Source organism: Gorilla gorilla, chromosome 21 (assembly GCF_029281585.2).
Source record: "Gorilla gorilla gorilla isolate KB3781 chromosome 21, NHGRI_mGorGor1-v2.1_pri, whole genome shotgun sequence".
NCBI classification, from domain to species: Eukaryota; Metazoa; Chordata; class Mammalia; order Primates; family Hominidae; genus Gorilla; species Gorilla gorilla.
This window is the reverse complement of record NC_073245.2, coordinates 28,351,908-28,369,319: the sequence shown is the minus strand read 5'-3', so window position 1 is coordinate 28,369,319 and position 17,412 is coordinate 28,351,908. Positions and strand designations below refer to the sequence as shown.

Genomic DNA, 17,412 nt, shown 5'->3' with positions numbered 1-17,412 from the left:
CTGGTTTGGAGTCTTTCGTAAGTTTTAGTCAAGATGTTGGCAAGGGCTTTGGTCATCTGAATGCTTGGCCAAGGCCAGAAGATACGTTTCCAAGAGGACTTGCTCACGTGGTGCTGGTTACTGTCAGGAGGGCTCAGTCCCTCCCGGTGTTGACCTCTGCATGGGCGGCTTGAGTGGCATCACAACATGGCGGCCTGCTTCCCCTCAAGTGAGCCGTCCTAGAGACAGCAAGACAGAAGCCTCTTGTGTTTTATCACTTTACCTTGGAAATCATCAACCATCATTTCCACCATATCCCATTGTGGTCATCTCTATTCAGCTGAGAGGCAACCACGTGAGGGCACACATGCCAGGAAGTAAGGATCACTGGAAGCCATTTTGGAAGCTGGCTACCACAGTGAGTAAATAAATAGAATGAATAAATTGGAATCAATTAGTAGATTATCTAGAGAATAAAGGGTTTGCATTTTATGGTAATTATCAATAAGCTTCAGAAAACGTGGTTTTTACTTTTTCATAGTCGACTACCTGAAACGGAAAGTTATTATGTAGATAAATATAAAAATATAAAAAGCACATAACAGTAAAATGTATAAGTCTGTGTCTCTCCCAGCAGTTTCATACTTCACACATGGCAGAGAGAGTGGAGTAGGAATTAGATGAGATCTGAGAATATCGGCCAAGGCTCTATGGACATGCACAGATTAATGAAGCTTCACATGAGGTTTCCTATTTTCCTCATCCTAGCCCTTCCGGCACCTCACCCCAGGCACCACACCCCTCTTTTGAAAAGCTGCTTTAATTTCTTGTTTTTTCTTTGCTGTTCCAACCATATGTGCCCTCTCTTATTTTTCCTTCAAACTGGGTATACAAAGTGGTAAAGCCCAGATGTGGTTGGCAGAATTCGAAGATGCCTCTCAATGAGTCACACTCATACATATCCCTCCTCCCATTCCTTCTTTTCCATGAGGGGCCTGTGAATATGAGATGTCATACCTGTGAGTAGGTTATGTTATATGGCAAAAGAGAAGGGATTTAGGGCATAAAGCGAGTCCATAATCAATGTACTTTAAGTTAATCAAAAGGGAGATTATCTTGGGTGGGCCTGACCTAATCAGGTGAGCCCTTTAAAGGGACATCTAAGGATTGGAGACTCAAAATGCTGAGATTATCTTCTGTTCATCTTGAAGAAGCAAACTGCCATGAGTGTAGAGGACTACGTTGCAGCAACTGCCATGCAGCCTCTAGGAGTTGGAGGCCTCCATTCTATAACTGCCAGGAACTGAATTCCACCAACAACCAGTGAGCCTGGAAAAGAATCTCGAGCTCAAATGGGATCACAGCCCCAGCCAGCACCTTGATTGCAGCCTGGTCAAACCTTAAGCAGAGGACTCTGCTAAGCCATGCCCGGACTCCTGACCCACAGAACCTATGAGATAATAAGTGTGGGTTGTTTTAAGCAGCTAAGTTTGTGGTAATACGTTATACAACAATAGGAAACCGTGAAGAACCATGGCTCTTCAAAAGGAGGTCTGTGTAATGCGTTTTGTCAATAAACTTGATTCCATGTCAAGAAGTTGAGAATCTTGTTTTAGAATGTGGAACAACCAAGTCACAAGCACATGCTTTAGTCTTGTTGACTTTGCAACAAAACTTTCATGATCAAGGAAGTAGAGACAAGTTTCTGCCAAGAGCAAGAGGTCCACGTGACCTCTCCTCTCGCAGGCCATGGTGGAAAGGGGGTTGTGGTTGGTGTATGTTCCCTTGGACCCCCTCCTGCCTGAGGGGTCTGAAGACACTGGATTCCTTTGCCTTCCACCAGGTAAAAAGTCCTGCTCAAACTACCTCAACCAGTCACTAGCGTTCACTCCCTGCATGATGAGATAAGCATCTCCCTCTCTGCAGCATCATCCTGCACCTCCAGGTTCAGGCCTGCCAGAAATCCCTGCATGTTTTCAACCTAGCTGAGGAGCCACTTCCTCTGCTGAAGTTATTCCTCTAGCCCTAAGTCCTGTCACCTTCCCTGTGGCCAGGGTTGCAGCATGTGAGAGTTATTGGGTTAGATCATGGGTCCCCAATCCTTGGGCCATGGAGTGGTCTGTGGCCTGTTAAGAGCCAGGCTGCACAGCAGGAGGTGAGCAGTGGGTAAGTAAGTGAAGCTTCATCTGTATTTACAGCTGCTCCCCATTGCTTCCATTACCACCAGATCTCCGCCTCCTGTCAGATCAGTGGTGGCATTAGGTTCTCATAGAAGTGTGAATCCTATTGTGAATGGTGCATGTGAGGGATCTAGGTTGTGCACTCCTTATTAAAATCTAATCCCTGATATCTGCCACTGTCTCCTCTCACCCCCAGATGGGACCATCTACTTGCAGGAAAACAAGCTCAGGGCTCCCATTGATTCCACATTAAGGTAAGCTGTATAATTATTTCATTATATATTGCAATGTAGTAATAATAGAAATAAAGTACACAATAAATGTACTGCACTTGAATCATCCCGAAGCCACCCCCCCACAAGCCCCTGCACCTGGTCAGCGGAAAAATGTCTTTCATGAAACTGGTTCCTGGTGCCCAAAAAGTTGGGGACTGCTGGCTTAAATAACTTCCACCTCTAGGCGTGGATCAACAGTGCACAGTTCCCATCCTTAGTGTGAGTTAGTGTATAAATCAGTGAACTTATCACTTTTACTTCTTATGTTGTGTTCTCTTGCCTAATACCTTTCGGTCCTACCTTGGTAGGCTTTCGTTTAACTTTGCTGTGCTCTCCACGAGCTCTGCTCTCATTCAGATGCTGGCCTCAGGGACATCCAGCCCTTCTCTCTTGTGCCTCCAGCTGCCCCAGTGGACTTCCCCACCACGCCCCAGCTGAATGCCTGAGCTCTAGGAACCTGACCACTATCTTTGTAACTCCTGACCCTGTACCTGCTCAGGCTCCCATCTGCCCTCACCGGTCTCGGCCGGGCCCTGTGCTTGGTAGGCATGAGCCTCCTTCTTCATGTCCTTGTGCCCTGTGTCCTGCCCTTCTCTGGGTGGCCCGCAATGTCTTCCTGAGAAATCCAAACACCCTTCCCGACTTGGCTGGCGACTCCATGGTCCCCCACGTCCCCGCCGTCACTCCCCATGGGTATAAAAAAGTTCCCCAGGGATGTGCTCTTTACCCTGACTCATGTGAACATGGCTGCCTCTGCCTGTTTGTCTCCACCACCCTGCCCCGAAGACCAGATGAGGGCTTCCCCTCTGTGGGCCCCAAACCACCTCTACTTCTCCCTCCAGCAGAAACCATCGGTCTGGGTAGTTCTTGCCTGGTCAGATGCCATCTTCCCAGAAGACTGAAAATATCTTGGTGTGGAGTCTTATGTCAAATTCCAGTTCCTGGCACAAAGTAGATTATCAGGAAATAATTATTGAGAAAATATACTGTGTTTTTCGTACGGGCAAAAGATTTTCTAGCCAAAAATCAGGCTTTGCAGCAGGGATGTCTTGGCTGTTAAGCATAAAAAACACATAAAAACAAATCTGATAGTTCTGATGTAAGATTGTAGATAAAAATAGAAATACTTATGCCAGTTAAATTAGGAAATATTTGGGTATCAACTGCTTATAACTTAAAATTTCAAAATAAGTATTTAAAAATTCAAATCATATCCTGGTTATGTGGGCTTTTGTGTTGTAAGGTGGGTAACATTGCAGGATGTGTTGCCTCTTGGACACATTTGTAGTCATGAAAACATTTAGGTTCATCAAGTTTTGACTGACTAAATGATTTACTATTTCTCCTATTGAAATAATTTGTGTAAAACATTACATGTTTATTGTAAGAAATTAATGCAGAAAATTCAAATCAAGAAAAATTACTGAAATATTGTCCATACATTATCAATTTATTAAAGGTCTCTGCATAGACTGTTTTACATAAAGACTTTACAGGAAATCTATTTTATTGTTAAAAAAAATCCTGATTTTAATCCATGTACCAAGAAACATGTTACCTGCTGTGAAAGTAGGAAGCTTATTTCACCTCCTTCTCCTACTCTCTTCTTAAATTCCTTAATATCAGGACCAGCATTAAATGGAAATGATGCAATCTAAAGGTATTTAGTGTGTGTCTATTCCTTTGGAGGTAAAGGAATAAAATGTGACCTCTGTGCATGAGGATTTGCTGTGACATTGAGAGAGAGAAGGAATTAAGTGCACACACCTGTCAATCAGTGTTTGTCTTCTGCCTAGTGGATCATGAGTTGGATCATCCCTAGGGGAAGGATGCCCAGATTAACATTATAGCTAAGATCAGGTACCTTTGTCCTTTCAGGCTTTTGGTATTGCATGTAGCTTTGACCATCCCTTCCTTTGTTTGAATCCTTACAATATTCTTTCTTAGTCTGTTTTGGCTGCAAAATACTTTAGACTGTGTAATTTACAAATAACATTATTGCTCACAGTTCTGGAGGCTAGGAAGTCCGAGATCAAGGAAATAGCAGATTTGGTGTCTGGTGAAGGCCCATTCCTCATAGTTGACACCTTCTACCTTTGTCCTCACCTGATGGAAGAGGCAAATAAGCTCCCTTAGGACTCTTTTAGGAAGGCATTAATCCCATCCATGAGGGTGGAGTGTTATGACTTAATCACCTCCCAAGGGCCTCACCTCTTAATACCACCACATTAGGGATTAGGTTTCAACGTATGAATTTGGGGGGCTGTGATCACAAATATTCAGACCATAGTAAATATCTTTTTTAATGTAAGACCTGGGCAAATAGGCACCCAAATGCAAGATTATGTGCACAATGGACAGGCCTCTCTGTGAGGTCTAACAAAAGCTGGAAATTCTTTCTCGAGTTTCTTCTTATGTGTCTTATATTTTACATTTAAAAGTTCTGAAAGAAGAGCACACGATAACTTTGCATTTAATTGAAGCGTGCATTATGCCCAGTGGTGCTCGCCTTTGAGCCATGTTGCTGATCTGCTTAGATGATAGCACATCCAACATTATTTTTCCATGCTTTTCCTTTCTCTAGGGAAGAGAGCAAGTAGCACCATGGAATTTTACTGTTTTGTTATTTATTATGCTCTCAAATCATTGCAGCCTTGTATAAGCAAGTGTGTGACTTTTTCCTCCAGGGAGGTCACTCAGAGGCAATGGCAAAGGGGCCTCTGGGGCCCAGCACACTTCCTGCCTGGCTGCCTGAGTTCATCCCCTCAGCGTCCTCTGCTATGCTGTGTCAGCAGGTGAGCTCTAGTCCTGAGGCCCTGCCCTGTCACCTCTTCTCTGACTCAGCTGGTCTCACCCAACATGCCCAAGGATCCTCCCTGACAGTCAGCCCAGCTCTCCCTCCTCCTCCCATTCACATCCAGTGCCCGGCCCTGTGGGCTGCATCTCCTCAATTGTTCCTGGATCCTTTTCCTCCTCTTTATTCCTACAACAGCCACCTTAGACCAAGATCATCTCTTGCAGGTTTGATAAAATCGCCACCCTACAGATCTCCCCAACCCTGTCCTTGCATTCCTCAACACCATCCTTTCAGAGCTGCCAGAGTGGCCTGCACAGAGGGGACCATGACAGTGACGGCTTAGAAAGTTTCTGTGGCCTCCCTCCACTTGTCAAGAAAGACAAGCCCCTCAAAAGGCCTGCCTGGGCTTCACTCAGGCTTCTTGTCTTCCCTTTGCCCCAGGATCCTGTCGGGGCTCACACTCAGCAAAGCTGGAGACGTGTCTCCCCATAAATACCAAGCAGAAGCTAGAGGCCTGTGTGCAAGATGTGAGTTTACCCAACTCCGATCCAACAGCTGGTCACAAGCTAGCGAGAAGAGGAAAAGAAAGCAGATCTATGCCAATTCAAGCCTTAATTTCTCAGCTCTCTTAGAAATCATATTTATTTCCTGGTTTCCAGAAGCTGGGAGTCACTATGTCAGTGGAGTCCTTTACTTACCTATCCAAGCCCTGGAGGAGAAGCCTGAGGCTGGGCAAGCTGCTGGCAGTGTGGCTGCAGCTCATCAGACAAGCCACCAGGTGCCATTCAAACAGAGTTGGGGTGGCTGAGGATGGAGGTCTTTATGTGTCAGATTTACTATAAATGTAAAAAAAACCCACTAATGTAAAGTATTAACTTATTAGACGTTCCAAAAATATGTATGCTAAGCATCAGATTTTTTTGTGTGTGGAATGACTATTGGAGTTCCAGGTTTTCACAGTGGTTGGCGCAATATTCATTCTGGGAAGACAAGCTGCTAGCCCTGTTCTGCCTTTCTGTGCTTTTTCTTGGGATTTAGACATCCATTCACTTTTCAAAATAATAACACATTTATAGAGCACACGCTGAAAGTGATGTACCATATTAAGATATTTCCAAATAGTTTTCTTGAGGGTTTAGGGTGTTATGTGATGAATAATAAATGGAGAAAAGGAATTTTGACATTATGCTACAGTGACAGAAAACCAAGCTGCCTGGGTTAAGTTAGATCATCACTGGAGAGGCTTTTTCTCTGAAAACTGTTCTAGTGAGTTGCCAAAAATGGCATGAGGATATTAGGTAGAAAACATTGTTTAAGGACTTCTGTAAAGTAAGATCCTTCAAGTCATCTGTAATTTAGAACATTTTTACTTAAAATGGTGCTCGCTGTGGTTGGTTTCCAGAACAGCCACAGATGTCTACTCCCATGGGTCACCTGTGCTTATGTGTTCTAGAACCTCCTGTTTTAAGTCATAATATACCTAGAAGTCCCTGCATTCTGAGTTCCGTGCAACTAGGGTACTAGGAGCACAAATGCTCCAGTGTGAAACTGACTTCTCCTGGGGATGGTAGGGCTTCCTCTGTGGTCCAGTAATGGTGACGTCCCTAACTGGCAGCCTGGGCCCCAGCGTCAGGAGTTGGGCTCATGGTGACACAAAGGTAAGTCTCTCCCTTGCTGGAATGCATCCTTGTCTCATCTTTCTCCAATTTACCACTGCAGGGAGTCCCAGGAACTCACCCCAGTTGCTTTTTTCCATTGTCTATTTTTAAATGCCTCAGAACCAGGTTTTTGCTATTCCTTGGCCAACTACAAAATTGAAGAGTTTTTTGGTTCTCTCCAACACGCCAGCACCTCAAAAACATTCATAACAACTTCCTGAAGGTTTCCTTTACATAAAAGACGTGGACGAGCCATCCTTTCTCTGCTCATCTGTCTTCTTTTAGTCCTGAAGTGATAGACAAAAGCATACAGATATTTTCAGGCTTTCCTTAGACAAAGAACAGACAGTCTTGTGCCTTTCCAGGAAAGAACTCAACCCCAGAAACTGATGGTTGTTTTGTCCCAGGAAAGAACAGGTCTCTCGGGAGCGGTGCTGGGGCCACGGAGCAGCATCCCAAGGAGAGGAAGGAGGGACCATGTGCTCTCTCCCTCCACCTGTGCCCCATGCTTCTTTCCTCCTAGGTTGAAGACTGTTTCTTGGTGAATTGGGAACAGGGAATTTGCTGGTAGTGAGAGATGGTAACTTGGGGGTGGCACAGGACTGTCGTTACCCATGGCTGGGCAGACAGTGTGTTTCTTCAGGGACAGCTCTGAAATACCTTGAGCATCTAAAGACAAAGGAAGCCTAGAATTGAACACATTTCTTAAAACATACATAAATTTATCAAGCTTTTTATTAGGATACACACCCAGACTGACATGTTTTGGCTAGGGCCTAATAAACATCTCCATGGAATTCACTAAATATTTCAGACTCTGCTTTGCCCCCATGTGCCCTAAATTTCCCTTCGCAATCTCCTACCCAACCTCCTTCCTCTAGACTACCTTCATCCTCCTGTTCATCCTCTGGTCTCCAGTCTCCATGTCCTCACCTTCCCTCCCTCTTCCTCCCCCAGCCATCACCTCCTTTTCCTCTCCTATACCCCTCCCTCACCCTCTTTTCCTCTCCATCTTTCTTTTTTAAGAAAAGAACATTGCTATTTACCTTAATGAAGGGACTAATTGCCTTAATGTGTCCATATCTCTTTTTCAGTAAAGACTTCATATCAATGTTTCATGGAAAGACCTCTTGTTTATTTAGGGAGTGTGAATTTGAAGTGGCACTCTCAGTTCATATGGATGTAAACTTGCTAGATTTAACAGAAAAGATATGTAAATTATCCTATTGTTATCTTCATTTCTATTTTCACACAATATAAAGATCCACAGTAATGAAATATATAAAAGTGTATGGTGCATAGTTTTATGCCTGGAACTCTCACTAATCTCCCCCATCCACTCCCCAAAGGTAACAACTGGAAAGTTTTTAATTTTCTTAAACCACATGGACATAATTAAATATATGCGTATGTGGCTGCCAGATGTGATGTGCTCACCAATATGTCTGTTATATGTAATATGACTGATTTTGCTCAGTGGCTGGTGGGCCTTTGTGCATAATCAGTATTATTAGTAAGTCGATGGCTAGCGAACAGGAGATTGTTAAGTACAGGCACTTACTCCTTGGGTTAGGCTGTTCTTGTGTTGCTAAAAAGGAACACCTGAGGCTGGGTGATTTATAAGGAAGGAGGTTTAATTGGCTCACAGTTCTGCAAGCTGTGCAGGAAGCATGGCAAAGGCATCTGCTCTGCCTCTGGTGAGGCCTCAGGAAGCTTTTACTCATGGTAGAAGGCAAATGGGGAGCTGGTATATCCTATGGCAAGAGCAGGAGTAAGACAGAGTGGGGAGGTGCTACACAATTTAAACAACCAGATCTCTGAGAACTCACTCACCCTCATGAGGACAGCACCAAGCCGTTCATGAGAGATCCACCCCCATGATCCAAACACTTCCCACCAGGTCCCACCTTTAACATTGGGAATCACATTTCAACGTAAGATTTGGAGAGGACAAACATTCAAACTATACCACCCCATTCTCAGTGACACTGCTTTGGCTAAGGGGACTTGGGAGTTATTTCTCAGGCTTTGTTCTAAGAAGGACGATATGGAGCAGGTGGGCAGGTTATTATTTCCCCATGCCTTGCTATGGAATGGGTAAAGGAATTTACCTTATTTCCATTAGGGTGAAGCCAACTTCCTTACTGTTGTCCTGTCCACATGTTTTGAGGTGGCCCAGAGTGTCTTGGCGTTCCCCTCTATGCCTCTGAAGCCCTTATGTCCATACTAAACTTTTAAAAAAATCACTAATCAATCTCTTGTTATAGGTCTGTTCATATTTTCCATTTCTTCTTTTTTCCAATTTGTAAAATTGTAGTAAAATACATACAACATAAAAGCTACCACCTTAACCATTTTAAGTGTACAAGTTAGTGGTATTAAATACATTTATAAAGTTGTGCAACCATTACTACCATCAATCTCTAGAACTTTTTCATCTTGTAAAACTGAAACTATGTACCCATCAAACATTAACTCCCATTCTCCCAGCCTCCAGCAACCACCATTCTACTTTCTATAATTTTGACTACTCTAAATACTTCATATAAGTGAAATCATACAGTATTTGTCTTTTGTGATTGATTGACTTTTTAAATATAACCCTCATCTCACATACATATGTAATATATGTATGTATATATATACATATGTGTATATGTATATATATACATATGTGTATATGTACATATATACATATGTGTATATGTATATATTATTGTTGTTTAATTCTTATTTGAAAAATAGAATTATGATACATATATACCTCCCAAATATAATATTTTACATAAAGAACAAAGACTTTGATAGAAAAGGGTAACTTCAATTTCTTTTTGTTTTTACTTTTATTTTAGGTTCAGGGGTACATGTGCAGGTTTGTTATATAGGTAAACTCGTGTCATGAGGGTTTGTCATACAGATTATTTTGTCACCCAGGCACTAAGCCTGGTATTCAATAGTTATTTTTTTCTGACCCCTTCCCTCCTTTCACCTGGCTTTTTTCACTTAGCATAATGTCCTCAAGTTTAATCCACATTGTATCATATATCAGAATTTACTTCTTTTAAGCTGAATAATATCCCATTATATGTATATACTGCATTTTGCTTGTCAATTTTTTCTGGCAATGGACACTTGGGTTGCTTTCATGTTTTAGCTATTGTGAATGATGCTGTATGAATATGGGTGTACAAATATCTATGTGAGACCCTGCTTGAAATTCTTTAGGGTTTTATAGTGTTATTCAGTTTCCTATTTCATTGATGATCTACTAATTGTTTTATCCACTATTAAAAGTGGAATATTGAAGTCTCTGATGATTATTGTTGAGTTAGTTCTCCCTTTAATTCTATCAGTTTTTGCTTCATGTATTTTGAGACTCTGTTGTTAGGTGCATACATGTTTACAATTGATATATCTTCCTGAATAATTGGCCGTTTTATTATTACAAAATGTCCTTCTTTGTCTCTAATGACCTTTTTTTTTAACTTAGTCCATTTTTTTTCTGATATTGGAATAGCCACTCTATCTTTCTTTTGGATACTGTTATAGTTATATCATAGTTTCTATACATTCTGCCAATCTCTAAAATTTAATTGGAGAGTAATCTATTTATATTTAATCTAGTTATTGATAAGGTAGGATCTATGTCTGCCATTTTAATATTTGTTTTCTGAATTTTTCATGTTCCTCTATTTCTCAATTACTGCCTTTTATGTTAGACTTTTCCTAATGTATCACTTAATTCTCTTTTTGTTTCTTGTAGAGTCAGTCTATTAGCAATAAACTTATTTTTTGTTTATGTGGAAATATCTTACTTTCTCCTTCATTTTAAAAGAATAATTTTGTTGCATACATAATTCTTGATTGACATTTTTTTTTCTTTCAGCACTTTGAATATGTCAACTCATTGCCTTCTGACTTCCATTGTTTCTGATGAGAAATCCATTGTTTTTCTTATTACAGGTCCCTTGTATATGATGATTTGCTTTTCTCTCTGATTTCAAGATTCTCTCATAGTCTTTATCTTTTTGACAGTTTATTATGTGTCTACCTGTTGATCTCTTTGAATTTATCCTACTTGGAGTATTTTGAGCTTCTTGAATAATAGATTCACGCATTTCATCAAATTTGGGAAATTTTTGGCCATTACTTTTTCAACTATTCCTTCTATTCCTCTATTACTCCTTCTCTAGGACTCCTATAATGCATGTTGGTCCACCTGGTGGTGCTTCTTAGGCTCTCTTCACTTTTCTTCATTCTTTTTGTTGTTGTTCCTCATACTATGTAGTCTGAATCTGTATTCATGCCCATCAGTTCTTCTGCCTGCTCAAATCTACTAATTAACACCTCTAGTACATTTTTAATTTCAGTTATTGTAATTCTTAACCAAATAATTTATTTGGGGTTCCAATTAATAGTTTTTATCTCATTAATACTTTCTATTTGGTGGGACATCATTCTCATCCTGTCTTTTAGATCCTTTTTATAAGCAGAAAAAAAATTTGTTTCTACCAAATCAAAAAGTATGAATAAATCTTCAAACAAGATAACCAAAATGATCAATAATACAATTAATAGGATAACATATACAGATCACACTGCAGGTTTAGATACTTTGCATTAAAGCACATATACCGAAATGAAGAGAGCCAGCAACTGTTGCACTGAGGAAAAGTACTCTGCCTCATGGTACATGCATGACCTCTGGGAAACTTTAGCTGACATTTTACAGGACAGTAAACAAAGAGACAGGTCATCATTGGGTTATAGAGCTGATCTGAGCTTGACAGGGATCACAGTGAAATGCCATTGTAACTCAACAATTTCCCCAGAGATCCATTTATCTCAAAAACAGGAATATACAAAAATCAGTAGTACAAATTCTCATAAAACTAGAAAAGCCCTCTAAGCCCTACTATCCTTGGAGTTTACATAAAGATTGAGTATTCATTTTTCTTCCCTTTACTCTTCTCTAAATACAAAATAGTTTATTTTTATTTAGTACACTTTTAACTTTATAGCAAAGGCTTAAAATGAAGAATGGCTTAATAAAATGAATTATACACTGACCAAACCTAAGGAGAATCTCCAGCATGGTCTGCTCTTTTGAAAAGTTTTAAACAGGAAATCTTTTATTTAAAGAATGACATTGTGCTTCCTGGAATAACCTAATTATTACCAGAGGAAGGAATTCATATCTATGCCATATAAGAACTTTCACTTTTTTTTTTTTTGAGATGCAGTTTTGCTCTTGTTGCCCAGGCTGGAGTGCAATGGCACGATCTTGGCTCACCGCAACCTCTGCCTCCTGGGTTCAAGCGATTCTCCTGTCTCAGCCCCCCGAGTAGTTGGGATTACAGGCATGCACCACCACGCCCAGCTGATTTTGTATTTTTAGTAGAGATGGGATTTCTCCATGTTGGTCAGGCTGGTCTCGAACTCCCGACCTCAGGTGATCTGCCCGCCTCAGCCTCCCAAAGTGCTGGGATTACAGGCGTGAGCCACCACGCCCAGCCAAGAACTTTCACTTGTTGGGAAATGTTTTACTAAATCTTTTTCAAACCACACACACACACACAAAATGATGAAATTGAGGTATACAGGTAATGGCAAGGGTAATGGCATTGTGTGTTTCAGAGACACAACACAATGGACATTGAAAGGGAAGGTGAGGAACATGAGCTTGCCTCCTCCACAGATGAGCCTGGACCCAAGCCCAGCTGACTTTACAGCCTTTTATTTCTATTATAAATGGGGACTTAGGGAGGAGGATTAAGGGCTCAGACTCTCCACTAGTGCTTCCTTTGCTTAAGCCAAGGAAACAACAACAACAACAGTGGCACACAGAGGTGAACATCACTTTGGTGATCTCTGCTATTCTTGATGTGAGGTCACAAGCAGAACCAAGCCGACTGAGAACTCCAGGTTGTTTGGGACAGGACACAAATAGTTCACATCCTCCTGGATGTTCAGTCTTCTGAGTTGGGAAAGCCTGGGCTGGAGTCCCAGCTCCACTGTTCACTGGCAGCAGAAGCCTGGCCAAGATGCTTCACATCCCCAACCTTTCCTTCTTTGTTTATACGTGTGGAATCATGCCTCTCTCATAGAATGCTAGGAAGATTAAATGAGATGTTTTTAAAGGTCCTAAAACTACACATTTTACTCATTTGGCCTTCAGTAATTGGTACCTATCATAAGTTTGCGTCAGTGTTGCAGGGTGTTAAATAGCAGCATTTCCAGGTTCTAAATAAGTGGAAGCCTGTTAGGATAATGGAAGTAAACTGAATTAAGAGCTGGGTAGAATGGCAGAATGTGAGATCAGGTCGAAATCTTAGAGACTATCGAAACCACTCTCTTTGCTTAAAGGTGAAAGTACTGCACATGGGGCCGTAGAAGGAAAACCAAGAAAAGATGTCCCTTTAATTTTACTTTTTGTCAAAATATTTTTAAGATTACTAATTTTTACAAAATTTTTTTGTAAAAAGGGAAAACTAGAGAGTTTGTTGAAGAAAACCAGGACGGGGATTTTTTTAAGCCACTGACCATGAAATAAGCATCATCTTTCAAAGACTATGGAAAAGGGCCAGGCGCGGTGGCTCACACCTATAATCCCAGAACTTTGGGAGGCCTAGGCAGGTGGATCACCTGAGGTCAGGAGTTCAAGACCAGCTTGGCCAACATGGCAAAACCCCATCTCTACTAAAAATACAAAAGTTAGCAGGGTGTGGTCGTGCACGCCTGTAATCCCAACTACTTGGGAGGCTGAGGCAGGAGAACTGCTTGAACCTGGGAGGTGGAGTTGCAGTGAGCCGAGATCGTGCAACTGCACTCCAGTCTGGATGACAGAGCAAGACTCTGTCTAAAAAAAAAAAAAAAAAGACCATGGAAAAGGTGTTTGTCTCCTATTGGTCTCACCTAGCAAAGGATCCTCAACTGCTGAGCAATCTCAGCAAAAGCAAATGCTGTTGAGACTTATTGAGTGACTCATTGATGGGTAGAATTGTCTATCTGGAAGGGAAGTATGGAGGGGGAATAAAGTATGGAATCAGGGATCAGCCCATTTCTTATACCTCACCCAAACTCCAAAGGCAAAGATCACATTGGAGGGTCTGCTAAACACAAAAAGAAGAAAGAAGTTTGAATATTTTTCTGCTTCTGAAAAAGTACACACTTTCCTCTTTTGAATTATCCACATAATAACTTCAGCTCTACTTTTCCTAGTTTGCAGAAATCACTTACATGGCAGTACTACTCTAAATTGGGCAATTTTCCTCATATCAGACTTGTTTTTCTCTATACCTGGTTCCCCAGGAAACCTGAACTTTATCTACCTGTCTGATATGCACTCTATCTCCATCAGCTGGCATTCAATGGCAGCTCTAAATTCTGAAGTGTTCAGAGTCAATGCAATGCACTGATGTTTCATTGACCTGAACGGGGCACTTTCATCCCGTAAACGTAAAAAGTAAACAATCTTATTTTGTTGTAATTGAGAGGATAAGGAGGAGACAGATCTATATTTCCACTAAGGTAGCCGAAGAACACTCACATGAAAGGACAAAGGGAGAGGAACCGGCAAGAGTCTGGGCAGTATTTATAAGGAAGACACACTCGTTATGGAACAGGATATATGTGGCAGTGAATTGACGGGGGACTCGCTGGGACATCTTCAGAAAGTAAATCATGGGTTTCAGCATCGCTAACGGGATGAAATAGGCTTTCTTTTTCTCACCAGTGTGAAGGATTAGAAGTCACTCCTAGAAATAGAAAAGGACATTCTCTGAGGATAGTCATGATGTATGATTTTTAAGGCAGGAATAAATTCCATTGTTCTTCCCAGAAGACAGCAAGAATTATTCAAGGTGGCCACCAAGTCAGGAAACCAGGCAAATTGTTTAAATGGTTTACTAATATTGCATTACAATGAATGACAAAACATTATTATCTAATTCTAGACTTTATGGCCACCTCATAGAATGAATCTTTGGAATAGAAAATAATTTTGTTTTCCCTTAATCGTGAAGCTGTTACACTCAGTCGAGAAACAGCTAGTGCAACATTTGTTCAACCTCAAAATCTCCATTCCCTTTACCAACTATTTATAATATTCTTGGGTCACTCACAGGAGAAAAACACTATCAGCATTGAGAGATAGCAGCATTTTCAAAATGCGCTTTGTTGTCTTAAACAAAATGCTTAACTATGCTACTAGTCCAGTAATTCCATATGGTCTTATCACTTTTATTCATAAGACATAATCTAGCCGGGCGCAGCGGCTCACGCCTGTAATTCCAGCTCTTTGGGAGGCCGAGGCGGGTGGATCGCCTGAGGTCAGGAGCTCAAGACCAGCCTGGCCAACATAGTGAAACCCTGTCTCTACTAAAAATACAAAAAATTAGCTGGGCATGGTGGTGGGCACCTGTAATCCCAGCTACTAAGGAGGCTGAGGCAGGAGAATCGCTTGAACCTATAAGGTGGAGGTTGCAGTGAGCCGAGATCACGCCATTGTACTCCAGCCTGGGCAACAGGAGCAAAACTCTGTCTCAAAAAAAAAAAAAAGATATAATCTTTCAACATTTATGTAGGTGAATACTTCTTATGTTTTTTGAGAAGTCCCAAAAGACTTTGAGAGTTCCCAAAAGACTTTTAGGAGTCTAATTTTTTCACAATAAAAGAAAGGAGCAGTGTCAATCTATGAAAGTCAGACCAGCCATTTAAAGAAGACCCTCTTCATAGCTGAGTTACTGGTGCATAAAGAGATTCAATACAGTCCCTTTGCTCTCAGTTATTAGAAAGAAGGATTTGAGAGAGATAAGAGCATTAACTATCCACATTATTTGATAGCTTATATTTAATAGCCTAAGAAGAGAGAAAACAGATGTCGAAAAATACAGTCTAAAAAAAAGGGCCGGGAGCAGTGGCTCACACCTGTAATCTAAGCACTTTGGGAGGCCGAGGGGGTGGATCACCTGAGGTGAGGAGTTCAAGACCAGCCTGGCCAACATGGTTAGGCTCTCCTAAAAACACAAAAATTAGCCGGGTGTGGTGGCAGGCAGCTGTAATCCTGGCTATTTGGGAGGCTGAGGCAGGAGAATTGCTTGAACCCAGGAGGCAGAGGTGGCAGTGAGCCGAGATCATGCCATTGCACTCCAGCCTGGGTAACAGAGTAAGACTCCGTCTCAAAATAAATAAATAAATAAATAATAAATTAAAATTAAAATGAAAAAAATAGAAGTCAAATCCTTTCATCCCAGGATGTCTGAAAAGGAGAGATTCTGTGAAGCATGGATGCAGAAAAGGAGTTATACTTACCAGAAAAAATGAATTGTGGACACAGTCACTCAAGACCAGGGAAACAATTACCTGATTCCTCAAGGGTTACCTATTCACTTTATTCATCATTGTTATTTTTGCCAGTGTTTTCATATGTATTCAGTGACCTGGAAAACTTTTTGGTGAACTTTTATTTATTTTTAAAGAAAAAGATTGTTAATTAATTAGTATAAATAAATGTTATTTGTTTTCTCTGCCATCATTTAGACAAGGCTTATCCCAACCTCAGCTCTATTGACATTTTGGGCCCACAAATTCTTCACTTGAGGGGCCTTGTATTGGGCATTGTAGGGCGTTTAGCAGCATCCTGGGTCTCTACCATGACAATAGAAACCCCTTACCCTCCCGAAGTTTTGACAAAAATGTCTGCATACTTTGCCGAAAGTCCTCTAAAGGCTGAAATTGCCCCTGGTTGAGAATCACTGGTGTAGACCTATTTCCCAAAAACCCTCTTCCCCAAGTAGGCGGGCTGACTGTGAGGCCGGTGTAAGTGGGTGGGCTGTGACAACCATCACACATCACTATTGAAAGTGATTCCATGTCATTCCTCTGGGATGCCTCATTGTCCCTTCAGTTATTTCCTTCCAAGTTTGATGGCGTACTTCAGAATTTTGTCCATTCACAATATTTTCCTCATAGCGCTCACATAGGGTGGAAATGGCCTTGGAAGTAGGAGCCAAAAAATTCCTGGAATCTTCTGTCCCTCTGTGACCATTATGTACATATTTTAACTAAGATGTTTAAATGATACTGATAAATAGATATATATTTTTCAATTTTGCTTGATTTTATTAGATGTAGAGAAAGAGGATTTGTAAATTCTGCCATCTTATCCTACAAATACCCTTTATCCACAGAATAAAGTTGAAATTTCTTATTCTGATATGTAATACTCTTCATAGATTGGTACTTGTTTTCTTTTTTCAACCTCAGTGTTCAGAACTTACCCACACATATCCAAAAAATGTCCATACTCTTTGAAGCATGCAATTTGTATTCATCAAAGACGGCTCATTCTATCCCCTAGAAGCATCCACTGCTGTTGACATCTCACTGCTTGGGTTTCTTGCCAGGAAATTTACTAGGAGACACCAACATATACTGTTAGATAATAGCAATTATTATTATCTAATAGCAGTCTTATAGAAAGCTCTGTAATAGTAATCTCATAGAAAGCAGATGATATTCCA

General features: G+C 41.1%; 2 long non-coding RNA genes across 2 annotated transcripts in view; both read left to right on the top strand.

Annotated features, from left to right (window-relative positions):
- Window positions 1–1,306: 1,306 nt before the first annotated feature.
- The window catches only part of LOC134757807 (uncharacterized), a 51,705-nt gene continuing 35,599 nt past the window's right edge, over window positions 1,307–17,412 (top strand). Inside the window, exons 1-2 of the long non-coding RNA XR_010132302.1 lie at window positions 1,307–1,530; window positions 2,356–2,413. This is a non-coding gene — a long non-coding RNA (uncharacterized lncRNA). The remainder of the gene's footprint in view (window positions 1,531–2,355; window positions 2,414–17,412) is intronic.
- LOC129529117 (uncharacterized) lies at window positions 5,120–6,128 on the top strand. Its single transcript, XR_008674530.1, has 2 exons — window positions 5,120–5,229; window positions 5,456–6,128. It is a non-coding gene; the product is annotated as an uncharacterized lncRNA (long non-coding RNA).